The 19,233-nt window shown below is 38.4% G+C and overlaps 1 long non-coding RNA gene across 1 annotated transcript; it reads left to right on the forward strand.

Moving 5' to 3' along the window:
• Positions 1–4,750: 4,750 nt before the first annotated feature.
• On the forward strand, positions 4,751–17,597 carry LOC142405231 (uncharacterized). The gene is made up of 5 exons (XR_012774101.1): positions 4,751–4,844; positions 7,096–7,471; positions 7,558–7,722; positions 13,516–13,576; positions 13,727–17,597. It is a non-coding gene; the product is annotated as an uncharacterized LOC142405231 (long non-coding RNA).
• Positions 17,598–19,233: the final 1,636 nt, after the last annotated feature.

The following is a 19,233-nucleotide window of genomic DNA, read 5'->3' on the forward strand; positions in this document are numbered from 1 at the left end:
CTCTGAGCTGGGCAATAACTCCAGCTGTTTCCCACTACCTTTACAGCATACGTACTTTGTATTACCACGTATGCATTTGAGGAAGAGAAGCAGCTTGTAAATCTCTGACACATCAGACTTTGTCCTCTGCTCCCAAACACACATACTGGATCATGTGATGGGTGTAGAAATCTGACATACCCGATAGTGTGACAGATAACATATGCTATTATGAGCTCTCATTTCCCAACCTCAGGAAATGCTGGAACATTTCTTTGAATTGCTGTTAGCTCATATGCTTGACTATTTCAAACGCTGTGTGTATGTAGCACAATCTTTTCACAGGTTCCAATCAAAAAGACGACAGAAGTCATCAAGTCTAATTTTCTGCATAGCGTATATCATTGGTGTTTTTTAAATTAACTCCTCTTCAATTAGTACTTATTTATGAGGGGAGAAATAACCAAATTAATGAAAAAAAAAAATCTTTTCTATGTCTGAAGTCCCTTATATCCCAAAATTAGTTGTTCCAATTAGTATCTAGACCCACTTTGTGCAAAAAAGACAATTTCATCCAAAAGGGTGGATTTCAGAAAGTCATTTTAGAACAAATTTCTATCCTCTTGCTGCTTTAACCTTGATATCTTTGTCAGTTATAACCTTTTTTTCCCCTTACTTATTCTGATAAAATGACTACCCATAAACGTACTTTTTGCATGACCAATAGAGAAGAGGGATTGTTGATTTGACAGCTTTTTGCTTTTAAATAAATACACTAAACAAATACACTAAAGAAATAAATACACTAATAATAATTTAAAAATTATTTTTATTTTTTAACTACTCTTGGAGGTTCATTTTTTACTGTGTAACTTTTGAATATTATTATAAATGTTTGATCCAATTGTGTTATGTTGCTTATTATGCTGATTCTGTCTTAATGGCAGGGTAACCACCCCAGATTACATTGCTACATTATGGGCTATTATGAACTAAGAATGGATCCTTAGCTTGCTGAAAGCACAAGATATTCTTTTCTTGACCAACTGAAACTTTTTTTTTTTTATGATACAGATTGCATGTATCCAGAGGAACAGGGTAGGTCTTTGGGCAAGATTTGTAAACCTGTAAAAGTTTAAGGATACAAATGAAGAGGGATTTTCAAATCCCTCTCTTTTGACTGGATTCACAAAAGCATGTAGGTGCTTTAAAGTGGGAGGTAGGTGTGATTTATACTTGTAAAAGTATATATAATCCTTAAAAATTCCCACTCAAGATCTTATCATCCCACCTAAGTGTTTAAGTCCAAAGGAGTCAAGCTTTTTAAGTGTTGCTTTTCCACAGATGCCTAATCTTTTCTCCTTAGTGGGCTTGCAAGTGTCCTACTCTTGTGAGACCCAAGCAGATTTGTTTTTCTCACTCCTATAACCAGTGCAGAGCTGCAGGATGGGCTTTCCTCCAAACATCTCTCTTGAGTGATTCATCCAGTATGTGTTCTGCAAGGAACTCAGCGCAAAATATAGCAAAACAACCTTCCTCTTCTATTTAATAATTTAATGAAAAGAGCTCTGTTAATGCACAATTTCAATAAAAGATCTCAGTCTGAGAAGAAAGGAGTTATTTTGGCTAGGACATTGGTGTGAGATGTTGATTTGATTTTCATTAGTCACAGGAGGTGGGAGTTGAAGTTGGTTTCTTTCCTCTGCCTGGAGTTTATGAACCCCCACCTTCCATATAAATATTCCTAATGTTTAATAATCTAGGAAGGGAGGTAGGACTCAAGCCTTGATAGTGATATCATTCCTTCCTGTGAAATATCGTGACAGATTAGTTTGGTGAATGAGCAACTGAGAGTGAAGACTACGCTTTAGGTCAATAATTTTCAGCTTGTGGTCTACTAGGGGATCCAGCTATGTACCCCAGGGATCTGAAAAAGCCAACTAAGAAATCCAAGCCTACTTAAATTCCCCAGGCACCACTTTGTTCTTCCAAGGGGTTATTTTTTTAGGGATTTGCAAACTGAAAAACATTGACAACTTTTACTCTAGCCTAAGGATTAGGAAACTGATGTGGTGGGTGAATCCTGTGTTCCTGCTCTTCTTTCATGACTGCTTTGCACGCTTTCAAAGTACTGTTTCATACTGAGCTTATATGCAGCCCTTGAAGCAGGGAAAATAGGGTCCTTTCGCTCTTACATGTAACTTCTAAGCCCAAGGGTGAAGAGTATGATTCCCATTCACACGTTGTCAGTAAAAATTAGCAAGAGGGACCCCAGACCCACAAAAACATCCATACGGTGATTCCTATAAATATCTATATAGTCCTTACTAAGTGAGGAATGTAGTGAAAGCATGGTGACTACGGTGAGTAGAAAACATTTGCCTTATGGATACCCTACAGCCTGGGGCAGAACTGGTTTGAGGCACAAAATGGGAAATGAGTAGAGGATTGCCAAGGCAAAATAACATGGTCCTTCTGTTAGTTTGCTTACTGCAGAGCTGTAGAAAGCCAATCGGCTGTGGCTTCTTTTGCTCAAGGAAGGATTAGTGGTGGCTACTCCTAAAGGAGTCTACCCAAAGCCAGTCACTGCCTCTGCTTTTCCCATACATAGCAAGTCTGATTATTTAATCTGTCTTTCTATCTCAGCTCCTTCCCTTTTATAGGAGGAATAGCCAGGAATGAATGAAATCCGGCTGACAAAATTCCCTGTGGAAAAGCCTCTTTTGGGGGTTTAGCTGGAAGGTTTAGCATCTGAGAGATGCAGACTGAGATCACGACAGAGTGCAGAAATGACAAATGCTTCCTCTTTTACTCTTTCCTGAGATGGTGGATAAAGGACTCCTACTTGAGTAGTGACTCAGATTTTTGGGGAGAAATCTGGGAAAACATGGGCTTAGGAGATCAGAGACAGGAACACAGAGCAGGGCACCTAGCTGCTCAGAGTTCCTAAATCACTTCAAATATATTGTTCCTCTAGAGTCACAAGTATCTCCTTGCACAAAGGGAGAAGTAGCCTCCTATCTTAATGCTTCCATACAAAACTACCAGCACATAAGAGGGCTTTGTTGAAGCTGTTGATGCTGTGTGCATCAACAGCTGTGAATTCTCCCTTTTGCTGCCTGACCCCATCCGTTACTTGTTGGCTGTGTGTTACATACCTCTTTCCTTAAAAGCCAAGAACCTTTCATTGATTTTGGTGGACTTTAAATGTAGCCCGTTCTCATTATTTTAAATGAGTTATGTGAATGCCTTGGGATCGCTGTGCCAGCACTGAAAAGCTGTCTTAAGAGTACATAAAGAAACTCTTAAGCAGTACCTTAGCAGTGAAATAATGAGAAAAAATGTCTTTGCTTTTGTTACTGTTGGAGGAGTTTATTTATTTAAGGTATTTTTAATAAAGATTTAAGTTCCATTATGAAATAGCAGTCTCTGAACTAACACAAATACATGCTTTCATCCAAAATTAAAGGTCACCTTCTGTTACTCAGAAATTTGATAGATGTTGGTAGAAAGGATTTACTAGGTATTATTTGGACAGACATGAATATCATCCAGCAAAAGAAAATCAGAGAAAATCAACTACAGAATGGTTTGTAAGAGCTCCATTCATGTTTTGTTTGCAAAGAAATATATCATCAGCTTCCTTGTATCTGTTTTAATACATTTGCCACATACCCAAAGACCTCCAAATTCAGCCTGTGCAGAGGCAGCTTGAGTTCATTACATGATTTATCTCATCCTAAAGTAGACACGTAAAATATGGCAGGTGAACCACAACGTGAAAATTTTGTTTGTTAAAACAAAAGGCATTTTGTTCATTGCCTTGAACGTAGCAGCAAGGTAGGTGGACTAATTCAGAGATGCATGCCTATACTGCATGCACCTATGGATGGATTCATTTACTTAAAATAGGCATCTTGTTCCATCTGAGATAACCCAGTATATCCCTCTGGGCCCCCCACCTGCTTGTCAGAAGCCTCCAAGTCTCCTGTAGGTCCTGTCTCCTACCTGTCAGCCCCATGTAGATGCTGAATTTATCCATGGGGATTTTCAGTAACACTTAGATACCTATTATAGGCAACTGAATAACAACCTTAGAGTGAATTGAGATTAATTCTATGACTGATCCAAAATATTTTGATAGGGTTTTCCTAACTTCTTAAAACCGCAGGAACAGGTCAAAATGGCTTGCACCTTCTCTCTGAGTGGCCCTGTATGCCCCTAACCCATTGATTGGCATCCATTTTTTGAGGCTTTATGTCCGACCATCTCACTTAAATTTCCACAGTGAATTCCCTTGCTTTCGCTACAGGCTGGGCCTCATCACAATGCTGACTTTATCCCACCCTTGAAGGAACTGGGCTTCTGTATACTTCCCCATCATTGCTGGGCTAGAAGACCTCCTGATTGAAGTCCCAGGGTTTGAGAGGACAAGTATGTTTTGCAGCCATAGAGTATGATTCTCAGGCACAAAGAGGCTCTGTGATGATACTCTGTCTAACTAAAGAGACCTTAACCTTGCTGCAGAAGTAACTCATGTTTCCTCAAGATCCCTTCACCCTGCAAAAGTGGTATTGAGTGGCGTCCCTTCAAATGAGATATGAAATAACTTGCATGACTTTTTTTTATTTATTTATTTTCTGTGAAGTGGAGAGAGCTCCCAGTATAACATACTCCCTGCTACTTAGGCTATGAAATTCAGTTTCAGTGACTCACCATTTAGCTGTTTCTAGTAGTGTCACGAAGCATTAATGCTTTTCAAGCTGCTGAAGATGGTAGAGAATGATCTCAGACCGTGCAATCCTTTTCCACCTCTCACCAAATTCTTGCTGATATAACATCTACAGTAAGTTCTGATTTTTGAGGTGAGTTTTCTGGGGGTTATTTTTGCAATAATATGCATCTTGTTTAGAGCTGACACTTATCAGATCCTAAATGTCATTCTGATTTTTAAATTAATGCTTAATGGTCTTCTGATTTTGAATGCTACTTTAATAAGCTAGTTTTCTTCTAGCTTCCCCAAGCAACTCTTGATGAAGAGTGGTGTTAGGACCATCCGAAATTCAGTGGAGATGTACTTAATTCCCTGCTGAAAAGAAGGATGTGAATCCACGTTCCCCTGCTAATAGCTGAAATCAATTTGCCATTTGCAGATATGAACCCTGCAAAAAGATGTGCAAACGGAAGAGGTAACTTTGCACTCTTGTCCTGCTACCTTTGCTGCAGGCGGAAGATTTTGATCTGCTGCAGGAAAGAGAAGTGGTGCTGGAGACCCTGTTAGTGCCTCCCACAGCAGCATAAGCATCTCGGCTCATTCATTGTACAAGGCAAGCACCCTTTGCAGGAACATATTATACCCCTTGCATCAGATCTTTTGGAGATCTCTACAGACAGGTCTTCTGGTTGCCTCTGTGGAACTTTAAGCCTTGAAGCACGTAATTAATAATTATTCTTAAATCTATTCTTCATTATTAATACATTATTACTCAACATACACTATGAGAACCCTGAATATTTCTGAAATACATGTGTACTTCCAGCTCATTTTTGATTCTTTAAAACTTCCATTTCCCAGTTTCCTGGGGCAATGAGATCTGCTATCTGCTTCATTATGGTATAACAAAATATTCCCGCCTTTCAGAATCTTGCTGGAAGGTGAAGGACTGATGATTAAACTGTCCAACCGTGCAAAAAATGCAAGTTGGAGCCAAGTTTGCATCACTGATTTATGGCAAAGGCTAGTTCAGTGAACCGAACTATGAGTGGATACTTGCTCATTTAAAGCGGGACAGTGGGCAAAGGTGGCTAAGTATAACACTAGCGGCCTCACTGCATTAGAGTGCTGCTGACTGCTGAAACTGGTATGCCTTCTCTTGAACAAACAGTGCTGAGGAGCACTTTTGACCTTTTGATCTGCTGTTATGCCTCTCACATAACATTACTTTAGGCCTTACCTATGTAAGGCCTTACCTATGTAAGGCCTTACCTTTTTTCTTCTTGGCAGATGATCTGATAGAGTCTTTGAGTCTTAACACCAAAGGAGCAATATATACTTCTAAATCTTTAATCTTTTTAAAATTTATTTTACAGTACTTCAGAGTGCCAGAAGTATTACTGTAAATTTTTTTTTAATAGTACCTCTGAAATCCCATGAATTGAAGTAAATTGAAGGAGAATATATGTGATATTTTATCATGATGATAAAGGTGTCTCCCAGGTTAAGCAGTCTGTTTCACTACTATGCTCCTTCTGAAATGTCATTCTTTTCTGACTCTGACTCAGCTTAACAAGATGTTTCTGTCTGTCATTTGATTTTTCCAAGATCCTCTCCTCCTTTCCATTTTGACATCTAAATATTAATGAACTTTCTGGTGGAATTCGAAAAAGATTCTGATCAAATTTTAGGATTAGGATTTTAAAAGCTCAAATACTAGCTAGAATTCATTGTCTATATTCTTCCATGTCCACCAGTAACTGAGCAGAAGTCTTCAGCTCATTTTATATGGACTTGTCCTGGTTTCAGCTGGGATAGAGTTAATTTTCTTCCTAGTAGCTGGTATAGTGCTGTGCTTTGGATTACCGTGAGAATAATGTGATAACACACTGACATTTTAGTTGTTGCTAAGCAGTGTTTATACTAGGTCAAGGACTTTTCAGCTTCCCACACTCTGCAAGCAAAGAGATGCACGGGAAACTGGGAGGGAGCACAGCCAGGACAGCTGACCCAAACTGGCCAAAGGGCTATTCCATACCATATGACGTCATGCTCAGTATACAAAGGGGGGGGATTTGGCCGGGGGACAGTGATCACTGCTTGGGCACTGGCTGGGTGTCAGTCAGTGGGTGGTGAGTGGTTACCTCACTTGTTTTTCCTAAGTTTTGTTCCCCTCTCTGTCTCTTGTTGTTTTCCATTTCATTACATCATTATTATTATTATTATTGTTATTATTATTATTATTATTATTATTATTATTATTAGTAGTAGTAGTAGTAGTAGTAGTAATTTTATTTTATTTATTTTATTTTATTTTATTTTATTTTATTTTATTTTATTTTATTTCAATTATTAAACTGTTCTTATCTCAACCCACGAGTTTTCTCACTTTTGCTCTTCAGATTCTCTCCCCCATCCCACCGGGGCGGGGAGGGTGAGCGAGCAGCTGTGTGGTGCTTGGTTGCCGGCTGGGGTTAAACCACGACAGGACCACATAGTCACATTGACCAGATTGGCAGCTGAGAACTGCTAATCTAATTTTGGACTGGATATATCCCGGCTGGCATCAAGACAGTGTATTAAGATGCTAACGCATGCCTTGTAGCATCTTTCCGTCTGTTTCCATTGGCACCTAACAGGCTTTTGGGAAGTATGTGTCAAGAGGAATTGTAGTACTATGGTAGCTGAGCTTCTGAAGCTTCATGGATGACCATCTCACGTTCACAGTAACCAGGCTAAATGGCCTGGTTCAGAACAGTGGTCTGCACCCAGGCACAGGTACCAACACCTCTTATGATCTGTCCTTGCCCTTGCACTGCTGGAGTCAACATTCATAGTGATCCTTGTCTCTGATTTTTTCCTAGGTGTGTTTCTATAACACTGTTCCTCCTTGAGCTGCTTTGTGGCTTGGTTAGCTAATGGCTTTAAACCACCCAGAATGTGCTACAGTCTTTTTGGATTCTGTAAACATGAGAACGAGTCTACTATTGATTGCATCTAGCGGGGTGAGCACTCGGGTATCACAATAGGTAAAGCTCTTATTTAGTACTAGAACACATTGTACCATCTATTAGTGCAGTTAAAAACACTTGGCATAGTTGGCTCATTCCCTTGAACTATAATAGGAAAGCAGTTGAATCAATACATTTGACATATTTTCCATTACCGCAGTAAAGTCATCCTCATGAATTCCTATGCTGCCAGACTGATGCAGCAGCAAAATATGTTGAATAGACATGGTAGGTCTTCAGTTCAGCAAAATGATGTCATCAAGAGGGCAACAGATAGTGGCTAAAAATGAGCTAAACAAGAAAATAGCCAGTATAACCCCAGCTTTGGATGATGGGCCACAGAAATTCCATTCCCAATTTATATGTGATTCACGTTTTGCTTGAGTGTCTGCATCATATTTGAATACTCCTGAGCCCCTCACACACTCAGAAGCTAATATTTTTTTGCTTGAGAAACCTTTAATACCCAATAGCTCTTTTCCTTTTTCATGGTGGAAGGCAGAAAACCATGGAACATAATTTCTGACAATTTATTTGAACTCTTGTTCTAAGTATCTCTCAGTGCAGTTTTCTTTTCTTTTTCCTTTTTTTTTTTTCTTCCAGATTTTTTAGTTTCCATTTTAGCATGTAGGCAAAAGGTATAAAAAGTAAGTAGTAATTTAAGGATATATTCAAATTCAAATCACTGCTTTAGAGTAAAGTGGTTTTTTTCATGATAGTGAACTACAGTTCTTTTGGGTCTAAGGGCTGTTGTGCCCATGACCAACGCTTAGAAGTCTTGTCTCCTTGAGTGATGGGTTCACTGTGAGACATGTTGTTCATTTTTTCAAGCAAGATTCCAGTTCCACTTTTTTCCTAATGACTTCCCAGTGATATGCCTTGACAGTTTCGATTCTTTAAGAGAGACTTGGAGAGAAGTGTTGTATCAAGGACAGGTAGCTTTAGGTGCCTCAGCCTACGAAGAGAAGATAAAATCTTCTCTTCAAACCTTTGAACATCCACAGCTCTGACCTTTTCCTTGTGTCCCAATCCCACTGAACCTGATAAATGCTGATTGCTCTTGGGTTAAAAAAAAAAAAAAATTAAAAGAAAGACTGTCTTCAATACCATACCCAGAAAACACTCTTGTCAAACTGTGATGATGTTCAGCTACTTACATCATCAACAACACCATTGCTGTGTGATCTTCATGTTGTCACCATTTCAGGACTGAAGACCTACACAGCATCAGCAACTTCCTTTTAGGCTTGTTTAGAGGTCTTGAAAGGTAATATGTCTAAGTAACAAACTTGTTTGCTTCAGTCTGGTGGGCTTATACTGCCACAGGTGTCTAGACTGCTATTAGAGTAAGCAGAGACCTAGTCAGCACAATCAATAGAGTCTATGGAACAGTTCAGGTGATCACATGTAGGTTCAGTTGCCTTCACATCTAAGACATCAGTGGAAGGCTGGCAGATGTGACACAAGACCTATGGGAAACCTAAACCTTTTGGAACAACACTGGGATACCCTGCAGCATCTGATGTCTATATTTAGTCAACTGAATCCTGATACAGTTGTCCAGTTGTCTAGTTTTTAGGTGAGGTGAATTGCTTTCTAAACTTCATTAACTCTATTGACTAGATATCTATTAATTATAATGAGAAGTCAGACAACCAGCTCTCATCTGGACACCTGCATGAAGACACCTAAATTTCTTAATCTGCAGGCTGAATTTAACCCCTAAGCACTTGGAACCTACATTAGGGTGGATGGTTCTCATCCCAAATAGCTTTTTGAATCTGACTGTCTTATAACAACTCAAGTGTCTTCTGGCAAGAAGTTCACTTCTTTTTCCTTTTGTCTGTTTTCCAGAAAGAAAAAAAAATGTTTAACTGAAACCAGTAAGGTCATAAAGAAAATAGCACAATAAGCAAGCCGATATGAAGTTCATCTTATTGCACACAAGGTTATTTCTTCCAAATGACTCACATTAGATTAATGTCAGGTTCTGTAAAGGAGGAAGAGGCACTGCATGCCCAATATTCCCTCAAAATATTGTCACCCAATTGCCTTCCTTTGGGGTTGGCTGCATCACTCTATGCATGTTTGGCATGCGGGCAGGCTGCTCGGACTGATGCTCTTGTTTCAGAGGATGATTCAGTCCATCACTAACTTTTTTTTCATGCTTGCTTGTTTTTGGAATCAACACAAAGAAAACAATGGCATTTTGTGGGAAAGGCTGTTCTTCCAATACAGTTTCTCTTTTCAAATTTTTTATTGGAACCTTCACAAAAGATTTGGAGTTCAGAATTCATCTGGTAAAATACAGGAAGATTTAGCTGGTCCTAAGGTAGACATCCAGAACATATTCAATGAGGTGCATCTTTAAGGTGCCTATTTCTTCCTACTGAATCCAGAAAGACTGACCAACCTTGCGGTTTTGGTTACTGAAAGTATCTCCGCTGCATACATCTACAAGAAGATGAGACAACTCCAACTCTTAAGTATCTTAGAATGACTTTATTCTAAAATATCTTTTTTTTTTAATCATGTCCTTTGTGTTTTTCCATGACTTTTAATAGAAAAAGTATAATTTCTTCTTCTTTTTTCTTTTTTCTTTTTTTTTCTTTTTTTAATTTTCTGCTTTTTCCTTGCTTTGAAGAAAATTGAACCTTGTGAGTCACAGGCACTGACCTTGCTTTTGTGCTATTTCTCCTATACTCTGCTGGGAGCACTGGAAAGGTACTAAGCACAATTTATCCACCTAAGTTTCTAATTTCCATTGACCATTCCAGGAGCTGTGCAGAAATGAAGCCTTAAACTTGCTTTCCTCAAAGACAACATAGATTCTGGAATCCTTCAACTAAAGCACACTTTTGTGTGTTTGGAATGAGTTTCTCATGGGTCCCACAGTGCTGAGGCAGAGGAAACTGAGGAAGCAGGGATTTCAATCAGACCGAATAAGAGTGTTTGTAATTGAGAAGGGAAATGCAGCTCCCTTTTTCTTTCTAGGTAGTATGAAACTCCCTGCTGTGATTGCCATGTCTTTTACCTTAGACTGTCTTAGCCTAGTTCTTAAAGTTATGAGGTTTTTATAAGTACACCGATCATGAATCTGAATTTGTGATGATGTTGTTAGGGAGGTCAAAATGCACTAAGAGGAAGGATAAAAGCAGAGTATAAAGTTATTTAAATGGCTAATTCTTGGTGAGGGGCAGAAGAGATTTACCAGCAGAAATGTTGGTTAATGTCACTGGGCACAGCAGATTGCCGTGGTGTTGCTGGTTGTGGTACTCCTGTCCAGCTCTCCTGCTGGTTATGCACTGTGCAGATGTGTCCTGGGCTCGTATAGCAGATCGGACCCATTCAGGGTACAGTTTTATTAGACCTTTATTAGGTTTGATATTGTAGCTTATCTTCAGCTTGCTATAAGCAGAATATCTGCTGCTTTTTAGTGAAAGCCATACCATTTGCAAGCTCATTCAGGCACACCTACACACATCTCAGCACTATATTCTAACAGTTCTGGGTTCGGTCCTGTCTCCTTAAAATTGTCTGTATAATGAGGAATGAACACAAATCACTGCTCTTGACAAGGAGAGAAACAGCTTCCCCTGAAGGACTTCAGAGTAGACGGCTTGGATTGCTTTTTTCTTGCACTTACCTTCTTGTCCTAATTTTGAAAAGAAATTGAGGAAAAATCAAGTGGAATGAACATAGTAAATAAATAATGCTTTGTCTTTATATAGCTTTTTTCTATACAACAGTTTCACGGAGTCCTTGTGATAGTGCTATTTCAGGCATTTTGCATCTTATGTAACATAGCTGTCCTACCCCTCACTTCGAAATTGATTGGTTTTGACCTCCAAATAATCTAACAGTGTACACCGCAGATCCTCAACTGTTTCTTCCAGTAAGATTTAGTGTTTACTTGTGGTCCAGTTTTAAATGTGCAATGGAAAAAGTGGACTCCTGCTTCCTCCAAGTGTGTATTCAGCTGACAGATGCATCTTAATAGCAGAAAAATGTTGGAATTATGGACTTCCCCCCCCCCCCCCTTATTTTCCTCCCACATCATCAATTATATTTGTGTGAAATGTCCTGTACAACATGAAGGAAGAGAAATTAAATTCATGGCTTTGTGCATATATAGGGTGTTATTTCTTCCTTAGGGGTTGGATTCATAACACAGGTGTCTGAAATTAGCTGTCCAACTTACCTAGTCACCCCAGCCACCCTTTATTGTTGAAGGAGAGAATAAGGCAACTCCAGGGGGTAATTTATATTACCCTAAAAGGGGCATCCAAGAGAGGTTGAGTGGAAAACCTTCTGGAGATGACTACTTCTATAGGTAGTGTGCTGTGTCTATTGCATCTATAAAGTGAAATATTCTTAAGCTTAATTCTATGGAAAATAGCTTTCCTTCTGAATAAAAATGTTAAGTTTTAGACATAAAGACATTTCTCAGCCCAAATCTGATCCAAAAGGTGCATTTTCCTGGTTCTCATTTGTGAAATCTGAAAAAAAGCATTCATATTAACCTAAATATTTTTCTTTGATAATTGTACGGTGATGTACTTCAACTTTATTATCAAAGAAATATGGTGTATATTTCTTTGATAATAAGTACAGTATTGTACTTCACCTTCCTCTTTTTTTAGGTAAAAAAGCTCAGTTTAGTTCTAAATATAAAGCTGACTATAAGTAGCCCAGAAATCTTGAAAGTGCTTACTGAAGGAGAGATTTGCTTTTACGGCTTCATTTTTTTACGTTACGGGTTTTTTTTTTATATGCCTCAGGAAAGAACATAGTGTTCATCTGAAACCAGGATAGCCTGTGCCTGATTAAATCAAGCTATTTAAATAGTTGTTCTTATTATACTGCAAAATATTGCATGCATTTATTAATTTTTTATTATTATTATTCCAAGCTGAGATAACCTACTGTACTTACTGACGATGTGCTATAAATCATTGTGCTCTACATCCTAATATATCAAAAGAAAACATACTGGGTGATAATAAACAAGTATCCATTTAATTCAAGGGTATTTTTACTGAAGTTCATAAATACTATATTGTAAATATATTTATAAAGGAAATTTATCCTAAAAAATAAAAAACTCTGCAAGGTCATTTCAAGAGCTATTTCAAGACAATTTTTTGTACTTGCAAGCCCACAAGGAACCATTGTAATCACATAGTCTAAACACTGGCTGAGCCCAGACTGAAGCATTTCATGTAGTAACTCCTGGGGTGGGCAGAATTAGTCTTCTCTGTCATGTGAAAACAAGTATGACTGAGAAATACAGCGCAAAAACATTTGTGAGCTGGCATAGACTAATTAGGAAATCAATTATAAGGAACATGATTGATGGAGGCAAAACAGAAACATCTGTGTGATACTGGAAAGATTGGTCTGATAATATTTACACATGGACAGAAGGGTGCACACTGATGGACATCTATTTATTTATTTATCTATTGTACTAATGCTAAACCAGCAAACTAAATAGGGCTAAGTTTTAGGGTTAGGCTTCAGGGTTAGGCTTGAGCATGGCCATATGATAGCCAATGCTATTAACTTCTTATCCCTCTTCCTGGGATGGTTCTGTCTCGTACGAACCAGCTCGTTCCCAGACTTTACCCAGTCATGATCTAAGGAGTAGCACAGTCCTGGAGCTGTTCCCAGCAGGCCGGAAGGATGATGCGACCACATTCATTTGAGGGGAAGAACTGAATTCAGTTATCTATATGTGAGCTGTGATATGTTACTCATTCTCAAGGCCAGAGAAAGGTTTCTGACCTATTTTATTATTTACTTCTGTAGTTACAGTCTACGGATCCTTCTCTCACATCCAGCTGTGAGTGATTGGGCATGTTATTGCAAGGTCGGTGTCATGGCATCGCTAACTAAATCTCACAAAATGTTAGTCGCGCTCTCTCTACCCTTTCTTCTAAATGTATTGACTTCAGTTCAAGCTGTGAGGTGTTTGACATTTATAACTTGCAGACATTCTGGATATTCGTTATGTCCCCAGGCTGTCCAAGAGGCATGTGTTCAAGAAGCCTGGCCCTGTCATGATACATGGACTAAAGATGTGGATATGTATGAGAGTGAATGGCGGAACAGCTTATTTGCTGCAGGCATCTGAGACCACAAACAGAAGCAAAGAAAAGTATAATCTCCCACAGTGTCCACAGCCATGGTCTGTTGCTTTTGCCAGAGTCATGAAGAGCATCTCATATAATCCGGAAAATAAGTGTGGCAGAATGAAGTACTTGGCAGTGAGAATGGGAGCGGCTTTGCATTTGTGATTTTGTATTTCTCAGTGAAAGCCAGCTCTTCCTCAAAAACCCTCCCCAGTAAAATGACTGCCAGAAGCCCTACTTGGAGAGATGCTCCCTCTACATCGTTATGTCTTTTAAATACCTAAAAATGTGTTCACCATCCCTTGGAAGTTTTCCTCAGAGCAGCAACTGCTCTGATCACCCCCAGAGCTACATCCCTGGCTGCAAGGTGCCAGTTAGGGGAAGAAAAGTCACATTTGCTCACACACTTTAAAGTTTTGAAAAACTCTCACTGCTGCGGGAGCCATCCAAGAAACATTACATTCAGCCGGTCTGACCTGCTTACCATGAACCGCATCAGTCTCTCTCATTTCTTTGGTATACGTTATGTGTATGGAGTTAGATTACAACATTGAATTTTTTTATGAGTGCTTTATCAGTTCCTTGCAGCCAGGATTCAAACTACGCGTCTCTGCCTTCCTTTGCTACATGTAAAACTGCATTTCCTTTCCCTCTCTGGGTAGAGAAGATAACGTGATTCAAAACTGGGCAGTGTTTGTTGGGGCTAGCAAAATTCCTGCAGAGGCTAGCTGATAAACACGGAAAAATATATGGATTTGATTATTTTTCTTGTCTTTTAGTCATAGTTTTAATGAAGAGAAGGTAGTCACCTGGGAACAATCATAGTTCATTACTCCAACAGTGGACTTAAGAGTGTTAGCATTACCCATTGTGCAGTGCAGCCATACCCTTGAGTTGTAGTTGACTGCTCAGTCCCTTTCCTCACCACTTCTCTTTTCCTTTCCAGCCCCATTTCACTCCATGCCTTGAGAGGCATGTGGGCAAAGAGAGGGAGAAAGAGGAGAAATGGTGAGACTGGAGTTGGAGAAAGGCTGCAAGGCAAGGGGGTGCAGGTAGTGTGCTTTGAATTCAAAACAAGAGGCGAAAGAAAAGCTTGAATGAAATCAAATCCACCACAGTGGTGTTTGATCACCTCCATGGGTGGCTCGTCAAGCCAGAGGGTGAGAAATGATACTGCAATATTTTATTAGAAGTTCTCTGGAAGTGCTATGAGACCTAATGAAATTAAAGAGCATTAAAGCTTGAAACAGCAATGATGAGGGACAACAACTATCTACATCTGGGCCTAGTGGAGCTGTAGAGATGGATGGAATTTAGAAATTTTTGAGATGAGGAAAAGCAACTGGATTTGGCAAGCGTCCCTGTGAAATGGCAGATTAATGGAGGAGAGGTTGATCTTGGCAGAGTCTGTGTGACAAAGTCAAGGACAAAAAAGGAGGGCTTAGACAAGATTACGTTTAACTGTGACGGTCATCCTAAACCACGAAGGATTTTGGCTTGTCTCTGTTAGATGAATTTTGAATCCTGATAAACCCATGTGCATACTTCAAGCAACTTGAAAACTAGCGTAACTAAAACCATATTGGATTGCAAATTGATGCAAGGTTATTCTCGTTAAACTACAGAATTCAGAGGTGAAACACCAATGCATTAACAAAATGAGTCAGAAACAAGAGAAGACATATTTTACATTTAAAAAGCCTCCCATAGATGGGCACATTGCAAATGCCAAATCAGCCTCCTAAAACCGTTGCCAGGAGGGTGAAGACTGATTTCTCTGTTGTTCAGATAAGGAAGCTGGAACACAGAGAAAGCAAATAATTCTGTAAGAAAACACTGGCAGAAATCAGAAAGCCTAGCTGAACTGTTTGTTCTTGCCATACACCCATTTCTTCCTTATACTCAAGAGTGAACTAAGATTGTAAAATATTCCTGGTTTTATTTTTACTTTGTACCTTGTGATCGTGTATAAAATATGTTTTTGTTGTTGTTGTGGATGGGTTGAAAGGGACAAGAAGAAATTGTTAGCATGTTCGGTGATATGTTGTTCAGCACAGTTAAGTACCTGCTTTTTCTCTCTCAAAAGTATTATTTATTCCCCCTTACAATGAGCTTAATTATATGGTAGCAGATCAAATATTATTCTGATGCATTATGTCTCTGTGGCTCTCTTGAGAAGGTCAAGATGTTAATAGGGAACAATGTATAACTAACAAGAACAGTAAATGGAGAACGTTCACTCTGTTTCTTCCCAGCTAGAAAGTTGTGCATAAGTGCTTTCCTTAAATGGGAACGGAGTTTGAAAATTCTGCCAAAAGTCCAAGCTTAAAGGTAAATATTAGTGTCAGAGTACAAATAAGGATAACATTTTTAGCTTTATAACACCTTTCATCTAAGTGTTTCAAAACATCTCATAGATATTGATCAAAGCTTTCTAAGATATTTTTTATAGCTAAAGCATGTCAGGACAATTTTCCCATCATAATGTAAGTGGTGAAAAGCAGCTAGAATGGAAAGAGAGCTTTCTGCATTTTGTTTCTAACTGCTGAAAAAGAGAAATCAAAATAAAACAGTTTAATTAAATATTTTTTAAAATAATATGTTCTTTTATGTTTATGTGTGTGTTTAAGGGGATATTTGGTTAGGGATACCTAAAGAAAGAGTTCCTGGAATTAGAACGAACACTTTTTATGTGTTCCCTTTGGAATAAAATTGTTGGAGTTTCACTCATATTAATTTCAAGTCTATTTTATAGACCCTTGGATTAGCAGAAGATTAAATGATGCTGAAATCAGATACGATGAAGCTCATTCATGTTCTTTCCCCATCCTGATTCCAGCTGTTACTTAACCCCTGTGGCCAAAAGCTTTTGCCCTTTCCACTGCTTGCATAAATTGTTCCTTAACCAGTTTTATTCAAATTTATGCCATTAGCATTAATGTTTTCCATAAGATGTCTTTTCCAATCTGATTTCTTTTGTCTGGGGAGGGCTGAACATGATTATACACATAGTTATACTGATGGGCGTGTAGGTACCGTACTCTCCAGAATAAACCACAAGTAGAATGTGGGTATGTTCATAATTCAATCAAAACCAACCAGAAATTTAGACGACCTTTAGAAGATGACCGTTTGCATATCCTCGTAATTAGCTATACATTTATATTTTGTTGTATGAGCTCAGTAGCCAAAGGGATTTTTCCAAGTTTTCAGAAACAGAAGTCAGATTTAAGGAGAGCAGTGTAGAAGCCAAGAGAGCTTTAAACAGAAAGATTTCTTTCCACTGCAAAACTTAAAACAAAACAAAATGCAGGAAGGTAGAAAGAAATCTTTATTATTCAGGAATGTAATATAGATAGTGTTATTACTCCTAGAGCTGGAAGGAGAGTTCCAATAAAGCTTTGAGAGTTAGGGCATTTTCTTGTTGTATTTCAATTGAATTCTTGGAGAACAAGTTATCTTATGGGAATCATATGCAAATGAGACTTGAAAAGTTGTCCTTTTTTTCTTCCCCAACAACAGTTTCTAGAAAGCTTTAAAAGTGACACAGGTGTTGTTTTAAAAAAACTAAGATATAATTATCTGAGATTTGGAGTGTTACTAATGATTCTCAGAGAGAATGAGAAGCAATTTGGTTGTGCTATGTTAATGTGTAAAGTGATTTATAAGTGGAGCAGTAATGAATGTTGTCACTTCTAAACATAATAAAGCACTTGTAAAGAACATTGATCGGTTCTTTTTTTCTTTTCTTTTCTCCCCCTCCCCCCCCCCCCCCCGATTTTGATGGATGAAGATTGCAATATCAGCAATTTCAATTAAGTTAACACTGTGAGCTGCAAACTCTTCTTCAGAGATGTTTCTCTGACTTTTATACAAACTTTTCCTTTTTGCTTCATAATCTATTTTGAGTTTGATTCCCCCTTTGTCCCAAAGGCAAGTGCGCATTCAAGTAAAGCAGAGGAAACTAGGAATTACTGATATTAATGCCATCTAGGTCAAGGTGACAATTAGATTCTAATTTTGTTTTATTCCTTCTTTTTATAAAGGACACCATGCCCTTGCTTAAAGGCAAATTAATAGAAGTTTATTATTACAAGCCCTGCAATCTAAAACAAAGTATTCTGCAGTCATTTCTCTGTTACCCGTGGTTATTCAGTCGGTAGCTAAAAAACCTGCCCAGGAACTTCTGTAGTGCTTGCCTCAGTGTAACTCACTATTTATTTATTGTTAATGTTTCTTTATCATCCAAAGTAGTCTGAATAATGAAAGCAACAGTAATTTTAGTAAATGTGGTATTCTTGACAAAAAAGGCAAAATGAATTCTCGGTATTGCAACAATAAGCAGTGAACAAATACTCTTCTGAGACAGGTAAGTGAAATTAATTTAGAAAATTAAACACATTAGTATGCAAAATATATCTACTACTTTGCCTATTAAGGAAGGTCAGACTTAATGACATTTGCATACTAATCTTTCCTTTTTCAATTAAGCACAGTCAAAATATACTAAGCCGATATCCTACTTTTTATCTCTTGATCTCAGAGAGAAAATAAGTTCTATCGCTGCTACTAGAAGGAAGATAAAAACAGGCTTGACTTTACCAGGAAAAGGATTCAGGTGTCTGGAAAGTCTGTGCGGTTAAAAAAGCAAACAATTTGTCTGCAGGTTGCAGTTGAATATAATTAAGTATGTGTAGACACCTAGGCATTTGTTTCACTAAATAATCACCTCCCTCCACCTCCCTGTGAACAGGAAGGTGATACCCAACTGACCATTTCATGTGGAACATTGGTGGGCACAGAAGATAAATCACTCCAAGGAGCACGTTAACAGGCAAACGGTGTAGACTATCACACACAAGTTCTTGATCCTGTGCCATGGTCCCATTTGAATAGCTAGGAACTATTCTATTTCCTAAGAACTTCAGAATTTTATCTGAGGAAAGAGCACAACATCTTTCTAGAGAAGAACTGAATGTTGTCCATTCTAAAAGTGAACAAATTGCAGTAATTTCTCTAGCTGTCAAAAGGCACTTGACAGCTTTAGCCAGAATTAGAGTACACATCTCCGATTCTGAGTAAATGTGGATTTAGTTCTCATTTTGCTCTAATTGGATCAAGACATAATGAAATTGTCTGGATGCCTCCGTGATATAAACAAATTAGTTCACCTTCATAGGGTCTTAAGAAGAGGGCCTTACCAAGGCTTCTGCCATTCCCCAGTTCTTTCTATTTATTTACTGAGGCTCTGCAATTATAACAAGGCAAATATGACCTGCTGAATAGCAAGAATACAAATGGAGAATGAAAACTATGAAGAGCTGCCCTAGGCACATATAACAATTCTGCTGCACATGTCTATTTATATTTCATCAGGTTAAAGCATTAGAGCTCT

This window comes from Mycteria americana, chromosome 2, assembly GCF_035582795.1.
Source record: "Mycteria americana isolate JAX WOST 10 ecotype Jacksonville Zoo and Gardens chromosome 2, USCA_MyAme_1.0, whole genome shotgun sequence".
Classification (NCBI taxonomy): domain Eukaryota; kingdom Metazoa; phylum Chordata; class Aves; order Ciconiiformes; family Ciconiidae; genus Mycteria; species Mycteria americana.